The following is a 5,097-nucleotide window of genomic DNA, read 5'->3' on the forward strand; positions in this document are numbered from 1 at the left end:
TATATATATATATATGTATTTCCTAAAGCAGGTCTAATAGCATGACAGTAGAGTTTATGTCTACATTAAGAGAAAAGAGAGGTGGCCAGGAAGGGCTTCTCTAGATCCCAGTACTGTCTGAAGCCCTAAGCAGGCAGAAAGCTGAGCCCTGACCAGGTTTGCTGGCTGAGAAGAGCGAAGGCGCCCTGGGCACCTCTGTTTTGCCAACCAGCTTTCCCAGGGAGGGACAGGTATCACTGGTGCTCTCGACTCCTCCAACCAGGGAAATACCCCCCAGTCTCTGTTCACTTCATTCCACACAGGAAGAGGGGCCTCTCCCAGAGGGGTTTGTCTGTCCACAGTACCTAGTCAGCAGGGTTATCTCTTGCAGAACCATGAGAAAGCATTCACTTCTCACAGAGTACTGTAGTCAGCCTGGCACAGGGCCAGTTGGAGTGGAACTCATGACTCCTGAGTATTTATCAGCAGGCGGATTTCAGCCATCAGAAACTTTTCTAGGTGGATCTGCTGGTCCAGGATGGACAGTTGCAGCTTCAAGGTTGCTAAGGTCTACGGCTCCTGGGTGCTAGAATAGAGAAGGAGCTCCGCACTCCAGAAAGAGTCCGCCTCACTTCCATCGGGTGACAAGGCTTGAGAAGGCTTCTCCCCAAGGCATGGTCCTGGCAGTTGTTCTGTCACCGCTGAGCACAGCCCCTGCAGCCTCTGGAGACACTGCTAGATAATGGCCTGTAGTCTCTCCAGGGTGAGCAGGCAGCGGTACTTCTGCAAACAATCAGAAGCTGCTGCTGAGAGCTCCTCCTGCATGTGCAGTCTCAGCGATGCGCAGGCCTTCCTTAGGCTCTGAGCATGCACTTCCACCTCCGCAGCACCGGGCCTATGGCTGGACCAGCCTGAAGCCATCTGCGACTTCTGTAGAAATTGGGTTTTAATGGCCCTGGTGGCATCTGTGAAGTCATTGGCTTATGTAGAGCTGAGCTAGGCCTGTAATCGGGAGTTCTGGGAAGCTGCTTTATTGAAGGTCAAGCCTCAGGAGGGTCCCCTTCTTAGGAAGGCTTCTGTGCACTGAGGAGCAGCTAATGGGGCAATCAATCTGTTGTCCTCTGAAGCCTGATCCAAACCTGTTGGCTTGGGCTCCTGTCCTCACATGGGTCTTAACCCCCATTCATGTAAGTCTGCACTCAAGATGGTCTTTGGTAGGAACTGGAGATGGGTGAATGCCTTTGGTGTGTCTTGTACTAGATGTATGGCTGCCACTCTGGCTGGAGACCTGGGGTCGGGCAGAGGCAGTGGTGCCAGAAGGGGGTGTAATAGATGCAGATGCCAGGCTGGGAGCTCTTTCTTGTTGTCCAGCCTCAGACATGATTTCCTCACATGTATAGACTTCTCCAAGCCTGGGTCAGAAGCTCCAGCTCCTTGAAGTTTAGGGCACTTGGTGCCGCATGTTGGAGTTGGGTTCTCTTCCTTGGTTTCTGGCTCTGGAGGTGGCTTGGAACTGAGGTCCTGGCTGGTTTCCAGGCTCACAACAGCCACCAGGAGACACGCAAGTGGCTCTGTTCCAACTGCAGCTGTTGCTCAGAGCAGGAGTCCAAGGTGCCCTAGAGCTTGGCCACCAGCCGGCTGGAGCAGTTGATGGTTAGCATGAAAGGCTGCTTTGGCTCAAAGCACTTTTCTTTCCCTCTTATTTTTTAAACTGCTGCTCTTATACTGATTAATAAGCTTACTCTAATTATTTCCTTTTCATTTCTATACTTAGCAATTAATATTTTAGTATCAGTCATATTGTATCTGCTCCTTCAGTCTTGAAAAAGTTGGAGTTAACGGGGTAGTTTGTTTGTTTGTGTTTGTTTTGTAAAGAGAATCATTGTATTTTCATAATGAGTCCATTCACTATTTGTGTTTGCTTCTAGAGACAGCATTCTTTCTCAGAGTTGTACTGGAGACTGAGCTCAGTTTTCAGAGCAAAAAGCTGATGGTTTAGCTACTGAGCTATACATCTAATCCTGTTGGGATGACACCTCAACCTTACCTCAACTTATTTCCACTTAAACCCTGTAAATACGTGTACTGAAAGACTGTGGGCGATTTATAAGAAAATCCAAGAAATGAATAATCTCAAATGTCTAAGTTGCAATGCAAAAAAAATATATAAAAAAATTAAAGGACATATCTGCTCCAATAATTCTAGGAAAATGAACTCCATAAGTAGTTAGATGTATCCCTGAAAAGAATTCAAATAAATTATTTTTAAAATGTCCAAGGAAATCAGAGAGGAAAGAACTAAACTCCTGAATGAATTCAAAAATAACATAACCAGTAGAGTGAAATATGGAAGTCAAAACAGGACAAAAAGGATGACTTCAATACTGATATAGAAATACTGAAAATTCAAATTGATATTGGGAAACAAAAAAGTAACAATTCAAATAAAAACTGAATGGAAAGCCTCATCAATAGAGTAAATAATGTGGTAGACAACATATCAGGACCTGATGACATGGCAGATAAATTAGCACATTCAGACAATTACTAAAATAACAAATTAAGGAAGCATAAACAGAACATATTGATATAAAAGACACCATGAAAAGACCAAATGCATCATAGACAAAGAAGAGAGCTAAAAGCATAGAAAATATATTTAATAATATCATAGGCATAAATTTACCAATTATGAAGAAAGAGATGAATGTCTAGAAACAGGAATCATATAGAATGTCAGCCCTGTAAGACCAGGAATGACCCTCCCAATGTTATATTATAGTTAAAAACTAATAACAGAGAACAAAGATTTAAAGCATAATAAAGAACCATCCAGTCACATATAAAGACAAACAGCAGAAAGCATCAGATGCCTCCCCAGAATCTCTAAAAGTCAAGAGGGCTTCACATGATGTATTTCCAGTTCTGACAGAAAATAACTACCAACCAAATTCAATATATCCAAAAAACTATCATTCATAACTGAAAGAAAAATAAGAACTTTCCATGATCAACACAAAGGAACTAATGTCCACTAAGCTAGCTCTACATAAATTAGCTGAATGAATCCCACACAGTACAAAGAAAGATAAACACATTTATAATGTCAGAAGAAAGGAAAAGATATACTTAAATATTAAATAAGAAATGATAATTAGAAAAATTTCAGTCATTACAAAACCAAGATATTGATTAATATATACCTGCGAGCAGTAAATCTGGGTAACAGCCTCAAACATTCAGCCAATAGTTGAATTAAATCCCATGACCCATCTGTTTATTGACTATAAGTAACGCCCCTCAGTGACAAAGACAAATGGAGCCTTAGGATGAAAGGATAAAAAAAAGTTTATTATGACCCAATTAAATGTAAAAAGAAAAGAGGAGTAACAGCATTAGTTAACAAAATAAATTTCAAGGCAAAACTAGAAGAAATAATGTCACCTCATGCTAATTAAAAGAACGATCAACAGTATACACGTCTAAACGTGTACATACAAAACAGTGGGACATCCTATTTAATAAAGCAAAAAATACTGATATGAAGGCACAAATTTCCTCAACAATAGTGCGAAACTTCCATTCCTTACTCCTACCAATACACAGGTTATTCACAGCCAAAACTCAGCAGAGAAACATCAGTTAAATCAAACCATAAATCAAATGAATCTAAAAGGTATCTAGAGAATATTTCACCAAACACTATGCAATATATACTCTCTTCAAGGAATAGAAACTTTTGTAAAATGCACTACAGTTTAGAACACAAAAGAGGTCTTCTCAAAAAACTATGAGTACAAGAACTGGCCTTGGTAGCACCTGCCTTAATCCCAGCTATAGAGAGGCAGAGGCAGGTGGATCTCTGTGAGAATGAGGCCAGCCTGGTCTACATAGTGAGTTTCAGGCCAACCAGAGCTAAAGATAACCCTGTTTCAAACACAAACCAATAAAAAATGAGTATGCATGCATGTGTCTGTCTGTGTCTATATATGCCTCTATGTTGTTGTAGATATGTGAATGTGAGTGCTGGTGGCCTCGGAGGCCATTGAATCCTCCTGGAGCTGGACTTATAGGAGGTTCTGAGCAGCTCATTGTGGGTGCTAGGAATAGAACTCGTGTAGTCTGTAAGTGTTCTTAACTGCTAAGCAATCTCTTAGCCCCCACAAATCTTAAGGTACTTGCATAGTTGGACACCTCTCAATGATTTCAGCATAAATAATGGACCAATGTAGAGACTACGTTAGGAACACTAGTTCAAGGGAAGTTTCACATCTTGCAGAGGCTTCAGCAGAAGTGGTGGCCCCAAGGTGCAGATAATTTCATGTATTATATCAAATCACAGTGAATAAAGCTAAAAATCAATAGCAAAAGAAAATACAGAAAAATACAAACTCTTGAACTCAGAAAGAACTGAAAAGACTGATGAATGCTCATCAAAGAAAGAACTATGAAATTAAGAAAGTCAGTGAAAAAAAGCAACATTTTCAAACCTGTAGGATATAATGAAAGATGGTCTAATATAGAAAATTGTAACTGTAAATGCCTATACTAAAATCAGAGAAATATGAAATAAATAGATTCACTTCAAGGTGTTACAGACTGTTTCCACATTAGACTATCATTTGGTACAACCTAACTCCATGTCCCTGTGCCATGAACACTCATATTTGGCTCATAATAATCTCATTTTCTTTGAGGTAAGAACCATGTTTGGCATTAATACTTCACTGACAATGATTTAGCCTCAGTTACTCTGCAACTGCAGTGAATTTAGCATATATGGGACTGGTTTGCTGGCTCTAGACAGAGAACACTTAGTTTCTGAAAGTCATTTGGGTGAGGCCTGATCTGGTGGGTCACTACAGTCTAGTGGCAACTGGTACTGAATTGCACTACAACTACTATTTCTATCTCTTTCTAATGACCATTAATTTTTAAAATATTTTATTTACTATTTTTATTTTATATGTATGAGTGTATTGTCAACATATATGCAAGTGCACGTGTGTCGTGCAAGCAAGGAGGTCAGAAGAGGGCTTTGGATTTCCCTGGAACTGGAGTTAAGGATGGTTGGTAGTCACCATGTGAGTGTCGGGAATCAAACCTGGGTTCTCTGCA

General features: G+C 40.6%; 1 pseudogene; it reads right to left on the reverse strand.

The window, feature by feature from the left end:
• Nucleotides 1–393: 393 nt before the first annotated feature.
• LOC103726691 lies at nucleotides 394–1,162 on the reverse strand (annotated as a pseudogene).
• Between the last annotated feature and the right edge of the window lie 3,935 nt (nucleotides 1,163–5,097).

This window comes from Nannospalax galili, unplaced genomic scaffold (assembly GCF_000622305.1).
Source record: "Nannospalax galili isolate Female #2095 unplaced genomic scaffold, S.galili_v1.0 scaffold227, whole genome shotgun sequence".
NCBI lineage: Eukaryota > Metazoa > Chordata > Mammalia > Rodentia > Spalacidae > Nannospalax > Nannospalax galili.